The sequence below is a fragment of the Taeniopygia guttata genome, chromosome 12 (assembly GCF_048771995.1).
Source record: "Taeniopygia guttata chromosome 12, bTaeGut7.mat, whole genome shotgun sequence".
Taxonomy (NCBI): domain Eukaryota; kingdom Metazoa; phylum Chordata; class Aves; order Passeriformes; family Estrildidae; genus Taeniopygia; species Taeniopygia guttata.
Window position 1 is genome coordinate 20620172 of NC_133037.1, and position 17373 is coordinate 20637544.

At 42.5% G+C, this 17373-nt stretch overlaps 1 long non-coding RNA gene across 5 annotated transcripts; it reads left to right on the plus strand.

Annotated features, from left to right (window-relative positions):
- Window positions 1-282: 282 nt before the first annotated feature.
- On the plus strand, window positions 283-17126 carry LOC121470626 (uncharacterized). Of its 5 annotated transcripts, none has more exons than XR_012057944.1 (4): window positions 283-375; window positions 1772-1891; window positions 7031-7094; window positions 15410-17126. It is a non-coding gene; the product is annotated as an uncharacterized lncRNA (long non-coding RNA). The 5 variants fall into 5 exon arrangements; XR_012057943.1 differs by lacking the exon at window positions 15410-17126 and adding an exon at window positions 10612-12346; XR_012057942.1 differs by lacking the exon at window positions 15410-17126 and having other exon boundaries at window positions 7031-12346.
- Window positions 17127-17373: the final 247 nt, after the last annotated feature.

Genomic DNA, 17373 nt, shown 5'->3' on the forward strand with positions numbered 1-17373 from the left:
ATAAATAAATAAATAAATAAATAAATAATATTCGAAACCCCCCCGCTCCGTGCCCCTGTCGGGAGTTCCCGGGGCAGTTCCGGGATTGAGCAATCTATGAGTTCATTAATTCGTGCCTTAATTCATTAGCGGGGGATGGGGCCGTGGGCGGGGCCTAGGTAGGGGGCGGGGCCGCGACGGAAAAGAGGCGGGGCCTGGGTAGGGGGCGGGGCTTGACGGGAAATAGGTTGGCCCGGGGTGTGGGCGGGGCCTGTGTAGGGGCGGGGCTTTGGGCGGGGCGTTCCCAGGAAAGGGGCGTGGTCTGGTATGGGGGCGTGCCCGGGGCCTTTCCAGAAAGCTCCGGGAGCGGCTCCGGGACCGGGACCCGGATCGAGGGTACGGAGTGGGAACCCCGAACCCCCAAATCCCCAACCCCGAATTCCCGGTCCCTGAATCCCAAATCCCTGAATCCCCGAACCCCGAATTCCCGAACCCCCAAATCCCCGAACCCCGAATTCCCGAACCCCCAAATCCCCGAACCCCCAAATCCCTGAATCCCCGAACCCTGAATTCCCGAACCCTGAGCCCTCAAAATCCCCGAACTCCCAAATCCCTGAATCCCCGAACCCCGAATTCCCGGTCCCTGAATCCCAAATCCCCGAATTCCAAATTCCGGTCCCTGAATCCCAAATCCCCGAATTTCCGAACCCTGAATTCCCAAATCCCTGAATCCCTGAACTCCTGAATCCCCGAATTCCTGAATCCCCGAATTCCCAGTCCCTTAATCCCTGAACTCCTGAATCCCTGAACCCCAAATCCCCAAACCCCCAAATCCCAATTCCCAAGATCCCAAATTCCCAAACCCCCAAATCCCAAATTCCCAACCCCCCAAATCCCAACCCCCCAAATCCCAAACCCCCAAATCCCAAATTCCCAAATCCCAAATCTCCAAATCCCCAAATCCCAAACCCCCAAATCCCAAACCCCCAAATCCCAATCCCCAAGATCCCAAATTCCCAAACCCCCAAATTCCCAAATCCCAAACCCCCAAATCCCCAAATCCTAAATCCCCAAATCCCAATCCCCCATATCCCAAACCCCCAAATCCCAAACCTCAAATCCCAAACCCCAAATCCCCAAACCTCAAACCCCAAATCCCCAAATCCCAAACCCCAAATCCCCAAATCCCAAACCCCAAATCCCAGATTCCCAAATCCCCATTTCCCCCTTTCCCTCCCCCCTTTTTCCCCTTTTCTCCCCCATTTTTGGGGTCCACAGTCGACTTCGGGGTTTTTTTTTTGGGGTGTTTTTTTGGGGTTTTTGGGGTTTTTTGGGGTGGGGGAGGGGATGGAGCGATATAATAATGCAAATAAACAACAAAAGAAGGTCACTAACACATGACCTTTTGCCTAAAGACGGTGCTTGCACTTGTCAAGAACTTCATTCCTTCAAATCCCCTGGGGACTCTCTGCATGAACGATTTTGCATCTGAAATTCCTTACCTGTATTCACCTACATCTGAGCTAACAAACCACCAAAGCTTAATAAGTTACTCTATATTCCAACACTTGGAAGTGAAGTTTGCAGCTGAGCTGGACAGTGACAGAGTGCATTGCTGCTCTCAATGCTGGTTTTCCCCATTGCAGAAGGGATTTGTTCCTCACTGAGGAATGATGACCCTGAAAGTTAAACCTAAGCACTGAATTTCAGCTTTTCACCTGAGTGTTCTGCAATGTTGTCAAAAATCGGGTTCAAACACTCTCATAGTGACACTGACATCCCTTCCTTAAAGGTGTGCTTTCCAAACTCTCTCCTGTACCATGTAGCTGCTGGATTTCAAGCCTGGGAGCCCTGGTATTTTCAGGACCACACCTAACAATGACTGAATTTCATCACAACTCTTTTTGGAACAGTAAGTGGTCCAGGACATAGCTTGAAATTACCAAAGTTATAAGTGACAGATCATTTATTAGTAATAAGCTGAGGACAAAGGTATAGGGGTATAGAGACATGAGAGCCCTGTCCATTCTTGCACTCTACAGTACTTAACAGTTTTCACTAATACAGATTATAACAACTAAATATATGCAATGCCTTTAATGAAAATATAAATCAGAAAATCTTAAATTATTTTATGTTATATATGCAAATATCCCCCATATGTAGCAAGCTATTCTGAAAAGCAAGTTTATTGGGAACCAGACACAGCACATCTTGCAAGCCTGGGCTTTATGGGTGGACAGTTCCCAAAAGCAGCAGCCCCAAACTGGAGCAATTTCAGCCATCACGGAGCCAGGCACGGCTTCTTTATCTTTGCAGTTCATTCTGCTTGCCCTGCAGCTGAACTTAGCCTATTAATATATAACACTAAGGAAAGATTTCCTCTGGAGACAGCAATGCACTTAAAACAATAGGTAGCTGTATTATTTTCATCTTACAGGAAAAGCAAGTGATCACATTACAGCTCTCCTGGTCTCCAAACACCTCATCCTTTAGAGCATGTTCCATTTTTGTGGGATCACAGAGACAATTTCTCCCAAATCAGGCACAATAGTGTTGCCAACCAGCACCTTCCTCATCTGCAGTGTTAAATAAAATATTAATCAGAATCTCAAAGAACAACATACTGCTTCTCTTAAGCAGGTTCTGAAGTACCAAACATTTTTACAGAACATGGCAAAATGTGATATGAAGGCCAGTTGGTAAGAAACCAGCACAAGAGTACCAGTTAAACCGTTACTTTGGTCAAGTTAATTAACAGTCTTAATGATCCTACCAAAGTCAGAATGGTGAGAAACATATTCAGATCTATTGGTTTTAGACCGTGGGGAAAATATTCTTCTACAAAGAGGGTTGGGGCTTGATGAGGGTCTATTAGGCACACAACCAGTCCCCAGGGATTACAGCACAAACAATTTCTCTTAACATTTGAGCTGCACCATTATTCTGTTACTGATGTGACACTCTCCCTACAATCCCACCCCCCTCACCAATAAATAAAAGATATAAACTCCCACCACCTTCACCAAACGGGACCACTTCCTCATTGCTGTGGTAACCGCACGTTGAGCTGGAGAATCAAGAAGAGATGAGCACAACCTTTTCAATCTATTCCCTGTGACAACTAAGAAAATCCTTTCTACCAGCTTATGCCAGGAAGATGACAATTAAACAGCAGCCACGCACATCAATCAGAATTATCGAGCAAAGCAAAGTGGTGCCCAGTTCAGAGCTGCACTGGCCTCAGGCAGGCAGCTTTCCTGCTTCTCTGGATCACACAAAGTTTCAACACCTTGCAGAGTGAAACTTGAAACTGGAGAAATGATGGACAGTTTTAAACACCCACACCTGAGAGTCATAACCATCATTCCTGCTCATTCACATGTACCAGGAAATAAGGCAGATTTTTAATAGAAATCCCCATAAGATTGGGCTGCCTCTGTGCTGTAGGATATTAAGTTCTTAAAAATAACAATTTGAAGACTCTTTGGGAAGTAGATTTATCCATCTACATTAGTTTTTCTTCGCAGTAATACTATATTGTAGATGTCCCCTAAGTCTATCAGCTGTATTAATATTTACATCACATATTTCAATATCATTTATTCATCCAGTTTCTCAGAAAAAATGTACCTGCTACTGAAATTTGAGCCAAGACTTGTAGCCCATGATATTCCCAAGATCTGAACAACAGCTTTGTATTCACAAAAAGAAAAGCTAAATCATCTGGAATGATTCTTCAACACTCACAAGACAAGTTAAGATGTAAAATTGTAATTGCACATTATCAAGTGGGGAAAAAAAAAAAAAAAGTTTTATCCCAGAGTTTCTTTAGGGTTTTTTTGTTCGGTTGTTTTTTTTTTTTCGTTTTTTTTTTGTTTGTTTTTGCTGTGGCCTTGGGGAGGTTTTGTTGAGCTTTTAAATGTTTTTATTTTCTTGAACTATCTTCAATGAAGTATTTATAGAACCTGTCTTTTAATGAAGCTCTGAAGAAGAAAGAAGAGCACATTTCCAGGCAACAAATCACTACCTGGAAGGACTCAATTTACTGAAATTTTTGCAATTGCTTGAACCAAAATGCACATGAGTCATTTTGTCAAAACTAGAATTACTAGTATTAAAAAAGGGGATTAAGGTGATAATTATTCCTGATGCCCAAATAAGTGTCCCTCAATCTGCAGAGACATTTAAAAGCTGAAAGAGCTATCAGATTGTCCAGAGTACAACAACACTGCACTAAAATTCCATTAATAATAGGAAATTTGTTCTAAGTGGCCCAAACCAACTGCTATTCATTAAAATCAACCCTGCCCCTTTAATATGCCAATAACTTGGAATGTTTCTGGAATTTCTGCTTATCTATAATTGTAAAATAAACAGAAAAAAAGGAATTCTGAAAGCCTCTAACCATCACCACAGTTATTGGCTACAACAAATGTGACTTCACCTCAAGAAGGACACGCAGCACTTCCTGCTCTGTGCAGACCCCATGCTCTGAATTAAAACACACACAGGCTCAGTGTTCTAGACAAATACAAATGTTTAAATGTGAACCACAAGTGCAACATATAGAGTCCACATGGTCCACCAGAACTCCCAAGAGCTACAGGCAGTGGCTTAGGCAAATACTTAGTCCCATGTTTTACAATAACATTGCAATTTTTTTATGTCTTGGCATTTGCTGCACATTGTCAGTCTTTTAAATTAATGTGAATTTAAGTAGGTGGAATATATAGTTCCAGGGAAATTCCATTATAACTTATCATAAGTGAATCTTACCACCTACTACACCATCAAGTTCCTGCTGTGCCTACAGATTAGTTCACTCAAGTATTAAACTTGTTTCTTATTAAAGCATCTAAACTCTGAAATTGTACATTTTCCAGAACTTGAAAGGCACTCACAAGGAATGCACTTGATAAAAATCAGTCATATTCTTGCGTTTTTAGCTCATGATAACTGTACTCATGTACATCTATTTTTATTAAGGTATTTTGTCAGTTACTAATTATTTATACATCTTCCCTGATTAAATAAAGAATTGATAATCCAAATCACAACTTTATGAAAAATAATTTGATTTAAAGATAACAGTATTAGAAAATATGAAAAACAACTTGCAGAAAGGATATATTTATATTCAAATAATATTCCCCAGAACATACACAATTTCCTTTCTGAATATATTGACATTTCATCTTCAGTTTTGGCACAGAGGGAAAAAAAACCAACTTAAAAAACACCCAAAACCAAAAACTCCAGAAACAAACCCAAAATCAAATGAACAGTGACAATCTGCATATGTTGAATAAAATTAAACTCACCCAGGCCTTGCTAGAGAGAACTCGGGATGGATTCCTTCATCCAGTACAAAACAGTTCTCCCATTTTGGCACAATCTCAGACCTTTACTAACTGACTTCCAGACTAGCATGCCAATGAAAATAATAAAAGCTTTTCTCTGCAGCCTTCACATCTCCTGGCAGCTCATAGGTGGAGGTTGAAGTAAAGCAATGTGAAAAGGAGCCACACAAGTCCCTGGCCACCATTCTGGCAGCGTTCATCAGAGGCACTGTCTAGCAGGAATTCAGGAGTTAAATATTTTGGCTTTGACAGGAACATCTGTTTAAGCCATCTGCACATTTCCCTTGTGACCACTTGTCCACCAGAAGCTGAGCTAAAGCTAAAGGCATTTTGTATATCAAGAAATACCTGTCAAAGAAGGAAAAAAGAAGAGCAAAAGGAAAAGACAAGGGAAAAAGGGAAGAGGAACACAGAAGCATCCAAAAAATTACAGCAGACGGAATGTCCAACAGAAGGATATTCTCAAGAAGACAAAACCAGGAGAAGTTTCAGAGGAGAAAATGAGAAAGTAAAGGAGAGATGAATCCAAGCTGGAACATTTGGATCCATGTGCAAACACAGCCAGTTGAAAGCACATGAACCTGCCTGGAAGCAGACCCAGGGCTTGAGTCTCCATTTGTTTGTTTCTTCCTGGGAACTAAATAGGTTTCAGTTCAGATTAGGATTACATTGAAGCTTTTTGCTGTGTTACTATAATTCCATAATTTACTGCAATATCACAAGCCCTATCAAAGTAGTCCTCCATTTAAAAAGGGGAATTCTTGTTACACCCAATAAAAGAATTAGGATTCAAGGAATAAAATCTTTTCAATATGAGATACAAAGTAGATGTGATTGTTTCCTGATTTTTTTTTTTTTTTAATTCAAGACTTAAATGTTTCTGAAAGGGGAGAGCATATCAAAATCCTTTCTTCCTCCAATCTCCACCCACAACTCAGTTCATCAGAAGCACAAGCTGGAGCTGGATCCTGAAAACATTTACTATCTAAGTCGAGTTTAGTGTTTACAGCTGGATCAATGAAGTGCAGCAGTCAGTCCTTTGAGTAACTCAGAGACCCACACACATGTAACTCCAAAGGAAGCATTGGAGGATATGTGAGTACATGCATGGCTCTAGTTTAGCACTCACAAACATCAGACTTAAAACTCACATGTATTTGCAGGTGCTAAAAAAGTAATGGGCCAAATGCAATTTAACCTTTTGAGCTGCACGTGTGACTGAAACCCAGTTTGATAAAATCATCACATGTTAGGCTCTTTCCTACACATCAGAACAATCATAACAGCTTCAGCTGCCTAAAAGAACAATTTTTGCTGCCCTCCTTTTGTGTTCTCCATTTATCCCATGTCTCTCAAGCACAGAAACCCATTATTAAGTCAGTGTTGTTCAATAAAAAGGCAGAAAATGGTCCATGGTTGTTTGGGGTTTGGATGTGTTGGTTTGATTTTTTTTTTCCCCTGGAATACCTTGCTGATATTTCAAGAGTTAAATCAAAACCTGAAGCATTCCAGCAAGCATCAAAGCTGGCACAAGTGAGAACATGTAGGCAGGAAGACAGGAACAAGGAGACTGGGGGTGATGTGGCTCCCTGTTTCAGCAGCTGTGAGCTGCTAAGTCTGACCCCCCTGTGCTAAGAACCATGCAGATAGTGGGCAGATACTTAGCAGTTTTTCCTTTTGCTTTGCAGCCAGCTAATTAAATCTGACTTAAGATGGTAAAGTACCCACAACAGTAAACAGCACCTACACAAGGTAAGAATCGCCTCACTTTCACCTCTGAGTTCTGCCATACAGGAGATGCGCACACAGAAACAGCTCTGCTCAGACTTTGTCTGGTCTCAAATAAGTTGAATGGAACTAGTGATATGATTATCAAAATATTCAAGTCAATGTTGTAGTTAGAGGAATAAAATAGAGGGGATTTTTTTCCACGTGAGACTTAAGGAGACATTCTAAGCATTTGCTTTAAGCAACAAATTTTTCCTGTAGTTAATGCAAAACAAAACCATCCTCCATATGACAACTCAGAGCAGGAATCTAGATCAGGTGCTCTGAATTGGTGGTAGAAGAACCTTGCTTTCTGAAGAAGCCTAGAAAGGAACCATTTTAAAGACCTGTATGTTTAGGAAGTGTGTTCCCACAAATTCTGAAAAGGAAATTGCAAAATTACATTAGGTCTCTGATTCTGTGGGTTTTTTTCCAAGATACATAAAAAACTAAAACAGTACATCAAGACTTTGATCCCTAAAGGACAGTTGTAAATACATGGATTTGACGCAGACACATTCCTATTTAATTTTTTTCTTTTTCACTACCACTAACACTTACTACTCCATCTGTAAAGTGTATTCATCTACATTTAAACAAAGTGTATAAAGCCTCCACTCAACCTGAGCTTGCCCTACTGCTATAAAGGACCTGCACAACAGGTATATTCTGAGGAGAAGGATATCATTAACAGATAATAAACAATTGTTCTGAAGTCCTAAATTGCCCTAAATTTTTTTTCTGAACCTATACTTTTTCCTAAAAGCTTGAGCAGGTAAAAGACTTATTTAATGAGACCAATAATGACTTCCCCTCTTCTACTCTGTGCCTACCTGGAAACTAAGTTTGGATAACCATAAGGGAACTAATTACCTCTTCCTCCTCTGAATTATTTATATCACTGCCATCCTCTGCATAACCAGCTCATAAAAGCTTCCTCACAGTTCTAAACCTGCATGTAGAACACACTTTCCTACAGACAAAAGTGAAGAAATGTTAGAAATTTCCTCCAAACACAGTCTTAAAAATTTTGCTGAGTAAAAGTAGTTGGAAACATGGCAAACCTGTCCCTCTAAAAGTTTTGTTCTAATCTTCAAGCAAGTCAGAACCATTGGAAGAATGTGACCAATAAAAAAATACAGCATCTATTTAACCTTAGCAATAGAATTTACTGTACTGACAGCATGAGAAAACAACTAGTTAATATTTGAACATCTGAATTGTTCTTCCATTTACCTTTCTGTCACCAAAGAAAAAAAAAACCAAAAAAACCACAGGCACCTTTGTAATCATAAGAATGACGTGCAGTGAATCATATTTAATATAAGCCTGACTAAAATAAAAATTCTGTGGTGATCTCGAACACTAAGCCTACTAAAACTTCCTATACATTCAGGTGTGTTGTAGATCATCCAGGTTTGAATAATCATATATATTCAGGTATGTTGTAGAATGTAAAATATGTAAATCATTAACTATTCAATTATATATAATGGCATATAAAGTTAATGAGATTTAATTATACATAAAATAATTAGCTTACAAAAATAAAAGGGATCACAGACGAACTGGTTTACACTGCATGCATTTAAAAGTGGTTAAAAGACATATAGGGTCAGATCAATACTAACCAGAAATTTGGGGTTGACCCCATAAACAGTGTCCAAGTGTGGCAGAGCAAGGCCACACACTAGAATTCAGCAGACACAAGACACCATACTGGCATCAAGATCCAGCAACTCTACAGCCTCTTTTGAACAGAATTTTAACACCTTTAAAATTAACCTTTTTTTTTTTTTTTTTTTGACAAGAAACATATCAGATTGCTGAGTAAAATTAATGTCTCAGTTCCAAAGAGGTAAAAATAGCTGAATTTACTCAAGAAATATGTCTGGCTCTAGTATAGAGCCTTCAACAACATAACCTGTCTTCAAACATGTTTGCAATGTTCTGCTGCACATAGACTTTCCAACTCTGTTGACAGCAGCTTTTTAGGTTTATACTGCTAAGTCCTTGGGGAAATAACAAAATTTTAGCCTATTTCTAAAAAGTAGAGTAAATATTCTCAGTATCTTTATTATTTTACCAAATTTTAACAGCAACATCAAATCCTTCCTTCACCCTGCTACCAATAGCAGCAAACATGCACAAGAAATGGAAGTTTGGTTTGCCCATTATTAGGCAAGGCCAAGGCAGAGCTATTTCCCCCAAACACCAGCTCTCACCCATGTGCAGTGTGGGGAGGAGAGCTGTGTTGACATCTCTCTCTGAAGTCTCCTGACTCAACATCTGTTCCACAGCTCCAAACATCAACTTCACCAAACTCTCCCCTCGTGGTTCATCAAAACTGTGATGTGCCTGAGGCAGGTGACCTCAGTCCTCCACCCTGCTCCTGTGCAAACACACACAGTCTGCAGTTTCATTATTGATGTTTGCTTTCATTTTAAATGTTTACTAGGATTGATTTTGAACACTATTTTGTTTCACTGATACTGTGTTTGGCTTTAGATAGCAGCAATGCCTGTAGCAATAAAAACAAATCCTACTAAATGTGTATCATAACATAATAATGGTCTAAATAATATGTGCCCCAGTACAGGCAAGAAAATTGATAAAGATAGCTTGCAAGACATGAAAATAGGTTTATTAATTATTACTTGAAGGGAAAATACCCAAGCCCACAACCCAAGCAGAAAAGAATACATGAAAATTAAATGTTAGTGGTACTAGGTGCCAAAAGTTGTTCATTTGCAGTGGCCAAACTGTGCTTTAAAATGATACAACTGGATTCAAATACTCCTCTAGCCTCACACCAGGTCACAATAGGAGATCTTTTTCTTTCTGCAAAGAAAGCCTTCTTCCAGTCACAGCATAGGACTGACCCATCTTATTGTTTGACAATATAGCTGAAGCATTTTAAGACCAAAAAACCCACCCCATGTACCAATGCCATTGCAGTTTGCGTTTTTGGATAAACATTTACCCTAATAAAAGGAACACCTTCTGACCATCTGGCAATAATCTGTAAAAATAGCACTGGCCCTTTTTCCTAGGGATGAGGTGGGTGGTGCACATTCCACAGCTCCTGCTCCTGTGCCTGGCGTGTCCTGCTCCTTCACTGAGAAGGGGATAAATCATGGCAGGGCAGAGAGTGAAGAACAGCCACACTCACCTGCTCTCCCCCCACAGCCACACCTTGTGGCAGGTGAGTGACAGAGCAGCAGCCTGAGCAGCAGCCCTTAACCTCCTCTTTTCATTCTTTAAAGGAGCACAGCAACTGTAGTCCCTAAAAATATCCACAAATGAGATAGGGTTAAAACCAAAACAAAGCCTGTGTGCATTGTCTTAACATCTTACCATCTCATCAGACAACAGAATCTCTTCAGCATCAGCGCTCTTGATACCTGACACCTTTGAGACAGGGACTGTCAGGGCAGCACAAGTATGAGGTGGGGGCAGCTCCGGTCTGGGACTTATCCTTCGATGTTCGGATTTTTTGCAGTTGGCTGCCGGCTCAGAGCCAGAGGGCCCTGAGCAGAAACATCGGCTGTGTTTCCTGGGAAAGAAAACTCACCAGTCCAGGTTTCTGATGTCAGTTTGTAGGGCTCCTCTGGGACTGTCAGGGCAGCACAAGTTTGAGGTGGAGGCAGTTTCTGTATGGGGCCCATCCTTCGATGTTCGGATTTTTTACAATCAGCTGCCTGTTCAGGGCCACAGAACCCTGAGCAGAAACATCAGCTGTTTTCCCTGGGAAAGAAAACTCACCAGTCCAGGTTCCTGATGTCAGTTTGTAGGGCTCCTCTGGGACTGTCAGGGCAGCACAAGTATGAGGTGGACGCAGCTCTGGTCTGGGACTGATCCTTCGATGTTCGGATTTTTTGCAGACAGCTGCCAGCTCAGAGCCACTGGGCCCTGAGCACAAACATCGGCTGTTTTCCCTGGGAAAGAAAACTCACCAGTCCAGGTTTCTGATGTCAGTTTGTAGGGCTCCTCTGGCACTGTCGGGGCAGCACACGTTTGAGGTGGAGGCAGCTTCTGTATGGGGCCCATCCTTTGATGTTCGGATTTTTTGCAATCAGCTGCCTGCTCAGGGCCACAGGACCCTGAGCAGAAACATCGGCTGTTTTCCCTGGGAAAGAAAACTCACCAGTCCAGGTTCCTGATGTCAGTTTGTAGGGCTCCTCTGGGACTGTCAGGGCAGCACAAGTATGAGGTGGACGCAGCTTCTGTATGGGGCCCATCCTTCGATTTTCGGATTTTTCGAAATCAGATTCCCGCTCAGGGCCACAGGACCCTGAGCAGAAACATCGGCTGTTTTCCCTGGGAAAGAAAACTCACCAGTCCAGGTTCCTGATGTCAGTTTGTAGGGCTCCTCTGGGACTGTCAGGGCAGCAAAACTATGAGGTGGGGGCAGCTCCGGTCTGGGAATTATCCTTCGATGTTCGGATTTTTTGCAATCAGCTGCCGGCTCAGAGCCAGAGGACCCTGAGCAGAAACACCGGCTCTTTTTCCTGGGAAAGAAAACTCACCAGTCCAGGTTTCTGATGTCAGTTTGTAGGGCTCCTCTGGCACTGTCGGGGCAGCACACGTTTGAGGTGGAGGCAGCTTCTGTATGGGGCCCATCCTTCGATGTTCGGATTTTTTGCAATCAGCTGCCTGCTCAGGGCCACAGGACCCTGAGCAGAAACATCGGCTGTTTTCCCTGGGAAAGAAAACTCACCAGTCCAGGTTCCTGATGTCAGTTTGTAGGGCTCCTCTGGGACTGTCAGGGCAGTAATAGGATGGGGTGGGGGCAGCTCCGGTCTGGGACTTATCCTTCGATGTTCGGATTTTTTGCTGTCAGCTGCCGGTTTAGAGCCACAGGGCCCTGAGCACAAACATCGGCTGTTTTCCCTGGTGTTGCAGCATTTTTGAGAGAAAGAGGACATGAATTGTGAAGGTTGAGCTACTCCAGTCTAGGCCTCAGGTTGGGGCCTGGTGGGGCCTTCAAAGCCTCTGACGCAGTTAGAAATTCAGAGCTTGTGGCGCAGATAGAAAATAGTCTTGGGGTGTTGTGGGGACCACCGGGTTGTCTGGGTGTGAATTAGTATAGGTTTTATGGTGTAAAGTGTAGGCCGTTTTAAGGAAAAGGTAAACAATGTTAGCCTACCAATTAGAGTGTCTTTGTTTCTGTAAACCATGTGGAACCTTATATAAACTACCGCCTTATCGTGAATAAACGGAGAACGTTGCATTAATCATATTGGTTGGATGTGCGTTTGTCTTGTCCAGCTTTCCGTTTTTCTGAGATTCCCTGGCTTTAAGTGGCGCCCGGACCAGGGACTCAGGAGGCTCCGAAAAGGCTGCCAAATTACTTTTAGAGTAACGGGCAGTCGGGTTTGAGTCGCGCGACGAAAATTCAGGTCCAAATCGCCTCATGGTGACGGGACCGGGATCCCAAATTCACTTTTTGTGAACGGGGATCAAGTGGAACAGAGCAGAAGTCTCCAAACTCCGAATTGGGCCGTTTCCCAACGGGAGGAAAAAGACTCTTCGCATTGTTGTTTGTTTGCGAGAGTCCGTTGGAGCAGTGGGAAGACCTCGGCGTTCACAAGAGACCCGAACGGCAGGTGTGGACGTGGCCGGGGCCGGGAAGCTGGAGCGGAGTTGCTGCCTTGCCGAAGAAAAGCGAGAGCGAAGCAACCCGCGGAGGTTTGAAGGTAAGCCGCGTGCAGAAAGAGAGGGTGAAAGTTCACCATGGATGGGGATCTGCAAGCTTCAGTGCGGCTTCTCTTTCATATTCTCTCAAAGAGAGCTGAAAAAGTTAAAGAAGCCGATTTAGAACAGTTGGTCCTTTGGGCAAGAAGCAAAGGCAAGCTGCAAAAACCTTCGCTGATTTTTAGTGAAACCGAATGGCAAGAGTTGGGGCAGCTGCTTTGGGATGCAGTGATAGAGGGCAGAAAAGACAAGAAAACACTATTGGAGCTCGGAGGCGTTTGGAAAAAAGTTTTACATACCTTACAGAGCATGACCGCGGAGAAAAAAGCAGCAGAAGCTACAATTCAGGCATTTGAGCAGTCCACATCAGAACAGATAGAAGCTCAAAAGCCATCTCGGGTTGAAAAATTTTTTAATGTTTGTAATATGCGGCCAGTGCGAGGGCAGAAAGCTCCAGTCAGTCCCTCTGTCAGAGATTTTGTCGCTCGTTTGGAGGGAAGTGCAGAGCCAGGAGTGGAGCTGGCCGACACGGGACAAAGCGGACGCATGGCCGCGGCCGGGGCGGAAGTGTGCTCGCAAGCGGCGGATGTTAGCAGCTCGGCGGTTCCACGGAGTGAGGCAGACCAGGAAGTGGTCCTCCCAGGTCCCTCGGGAGGCGGGGAGACACCTGAGGAGGCAGGCGGAGTTGGTGACGAAACAGGGCTGAGTCAGGAGGAGGAACTCAGGGGCGGAGACCAGGGCGGAGAAGGGAGCAAGGCGGCACTGGCCCCTCGCCCCCCCGCAGCAGCGGCGGCGAGCAACCCAACGCGGCATGTCAATTGTAGCAGAAACAAGCGATCACAAAGCAAGATACAAAGGCAAGAAAAAGTTACAGAAAGCCCTTCCTCGTCCCTCGCGGAACGGGTTGGCAGAACTAAGGCAACGGACTGTAGGGGAGAGCAGCAGGGTGCGCCGGTGAGCACCGGCCAGCCGCGCGGGCGGGCCGCGGAGCGGCAGGCGGGTGCGGGGCCGGGCAGAGTGGGGCCAGCCAGCACCGAGCCTGAGGCGGCCCCGGGGCGGAGCGGACTTCGGCCGAGAGACAGAAGGCTCCTTGTTGCTGAGCAACAGCGCGACGAGGGAGATGGGCGTTCCCGGGGGCTGACCCACAGTGACACAGCAAGGACGGGAGCAAGGCGGCGGCGCCTCCCCGCAGCACCCAGCAATGGCGGCGGAGACGCTGCACAGCCTGGTTGCCACGGTAACAACAACGCCGAGAGCAGCAGTGCCACCGATGGCGAGATGGCAACACTACAGCAAAAATTTCAACAGAATTTTTTCAATTCCTTGCAAGAGTCAGAAGACATAATGAAAAAGTATAGCAGTACCGAGTGTTTTCCAAGATACCAAGAAGGATGGACATTATGCAAATCAAAGTTATTTCAAATACAATGTGGATGAAAATTAGTGTTTAAAAAAAAGATAGAAATGTTAATAATTATTTAATTGCCAAAAATGTCTTTGAAAACAAAGATTTGAGAAAAGTCAGTCAGATGGAATGTTGGCATTGAGTTCACAATTTCTGGTTTTGAGTTTTATAGATAATAAGATAAGTGATGATTGTCAAGTTTTTATAGGTAATGATAAGTAGTGATTGTTACTAATGTTATATGAATGCTTTGAAAAGATTGTTTTAAACTATTTTAAACATTTCTTGTTGATACGTTGATCATATAATATAAGTTGTCTGATTTTTGTGATAAGAATTATTATTAAGATGTTAAGGTATTTAGGTGTTGTTTTAATATTTACAGTCAGTTTTCATATGTTTTATTGGTTTTTTTAGGTGATTGATTGTAAGATGTATTTTTCAGGATCCTGTGTGTTTGATTTTTTAACTACTCATGTGTTTTCTTTATTCAATCTTCTATGCAGCTGCAATTCATCTTCTTTTAAAATTTTTTTGTCCAAATTTTGGTTCAAGATTTCAGACTTCAAATTTTCAGATTTTTGAAGAAAAGGTTTGTTGTATTTAGAGAATTTTTGTTTTAAAAAGAAATTTTAGACAGGTTCAATTATTTGATGTTTTGATAAACTTTTAATAATAAGGTTTTTCACTTATAACTGTTATTTTTAAGACTTTTGTTTTAAACATATCCTCCAATTAGAGTTCGAGCTCTGGCCACGCTCTGGCTCTACGTGGATGGTGTGATTGACCCAGGTGTTTTCTGCATCAAAAAGTATTCAAGTCCTTTTGGCTTGACAATTTGACCATACAGGACAGCTGAGCCTCAAAGGGAGTTTTGGAGAGACATGATCCGGACATGTTTTATCCAAATCTCTGTTGTTTTAAGGTTTTTCAGCTGCTGCAGACTCTGGGATGACAATTTGATAGTGTAGCACTTGGTAACTGTGATCTTATATGTAATATTGATTGTGTATTATCTGATTGATTTTTATTTGTTGTTAGTTTCTTTACTATGTGCATTGTTTTGTTTTTAATGTTTTTTCATGTTTATAAGAAATATGTTGATATTTCCATTTCTTCATGCAAGTTTTAGGGAACAGAATTGAGAGAGGACCCTCCAGTCCCAGTGGGGGTGTTGGGTTTGTTTGTGTTTTAACAGGTGCAGAATCTAGATGGATTTCAGTGAAGAATGTGGAACTTATCAATTGCAAGAGGGCATTGATCTCTCCACAAGTGGATCAGAGGATGCACAGCAAAAGTGGATTGTGCAAAGATTTGTGTTTCACCCACAGAAGATCGTGGGCTTTAAATTTTTTTTTTATAAGTGTGTTTTTAATGATGTTATAGAATTTTTTTTGCTAAGTTTTAATAAGTTTTAGTAATGCCTGTGATTTTTCTGTTCATCTTGCCATTGTCTTTCAATGGCAAAAGAAAAAGAGGGAGGTCCCAACGTGGATCAACAGCAATTCTACTTGAGTGAGTGTTTTTACCCGTCCAACCAAGACGTCTGGGCAGGACAGATGCTCTTGCTGCATTGATACAAAAAGGCAGAAACAGAATTTTAAAAATAGATGAAAAAGATATCAACACACAGTGATAACAACGTGAACAACAACAGTTTGCCTGGAACATCCCTGATGAATCCAGTTCTGATGAAAATTAATTTTGTAGAGTACAGAAAAATAAGTTGAAATATCATAAGTGTGAAGTTAGATTTATCAGAAGTTAGTTTATTAGAAGTTATAGTTTATGTTTAGAATTAAGATTGTTTCTTTATGTTAGACAGGGCATTCAAAAACCTGAGAAGAATGTGGTGGGCCTCAATGTTTTTATTTCGTACTTGTTTAATTGGAGTCTCGTTGGGTCCCATTGCAGAGTTCAAAACTTGGACCCGAGCTCAAATAAATTTAAATAGCACTCTGGGAGGGCAAGCTGTTGCATTTGTGCAAAACCTTAAATTTACTGATGACAGTTTTCAAGAATTTGATCTTTTGGGTTTTGACCCAGGATATTACTGTTTGATATTTGGATCTTATGCTACCAAACCAACTCAAGAAAATGGAAAATTGACAGATGACGACACTTGGTTGTCTCCCAGATCACCATTGTATTACAACTATTTAGAATATTGTAAAAATTCGACTCCAAGAGGTGGTGCAGGAAAAATGCCCCCAGAAACCTTCCTCATTTGTGGGGACCGAGCCTGGTCAGCAGTCCCTCAAAATGCTAGGGGAGGCCCATGTTATATCGGTAGGTTGACGCTTTTTGTTCCCACCATACATCAGGTTCTCGAATTGCCTCAGAAGACTCAACGAGCCAAACGCAGTGTTCTCCAAATGGACACTTCATTTGATAACTGGCTCAATTCTTTAGGTTTTTCTGGCTGGGTCAAAGACTTAATTTGTTTTGGTATTGTACTTTTTTTTATCTTTATAGTTATTTTAATTGTTATACCGTGTTTTTTACAGTGTGTGCAAAAATTAGTTCATTGCGCCTTCACTCCAGCCTGAGTAGCTCAAAAAGAGAAAGAGGGAATTGTTGCAGCATTTTTGAGAGAAAGAGGACATGAATTGTGAAGGTTGAGCTACTCCAGTCTAGGCCTCAGGTTGGGGCCTGGTGGGGCCTTCAAAGCCTCTGATGCAGTTAGAAATTCAGAGCTTGTGGCGCAGATAGAAAATAGTCTTGGGGTGTTGTGGGGACCACCGGGTTGTCTGGGTGTGAATTAGTATAGGTTTTATGGTGTAAAGTGTAGGCCATTTTAAGGAAAAGGTAAACAATGTTAGCCTACCAATTAGAGTGTCTTTGTTTCTGTAAACCATGTGGAAGCTTATATAAACTACCGCCTTATCGTGAATAAACGGAGAACGTTGCATTAATCATATTGGTTGGATGTGCGTTTGTCTTGTCCAGCTTTCCGTTTTTCTGAGATTCCCTGGCTTTAACCTGGGAAAGAAAACTCACCAGTCCTGGTTCCAGATGTCAGTTTGTAGGGCTTCTCTGGGACTGTCAGGGCAGCACAAGTATGAGGTGGGGGCAGCTCCGGTCTGGGACATATGCTTCGATGATCAGATTTTTGCAGTCAGCTGCCGGCTCAGAGCCAGAGGGCCCTGAGCAGAAACATCG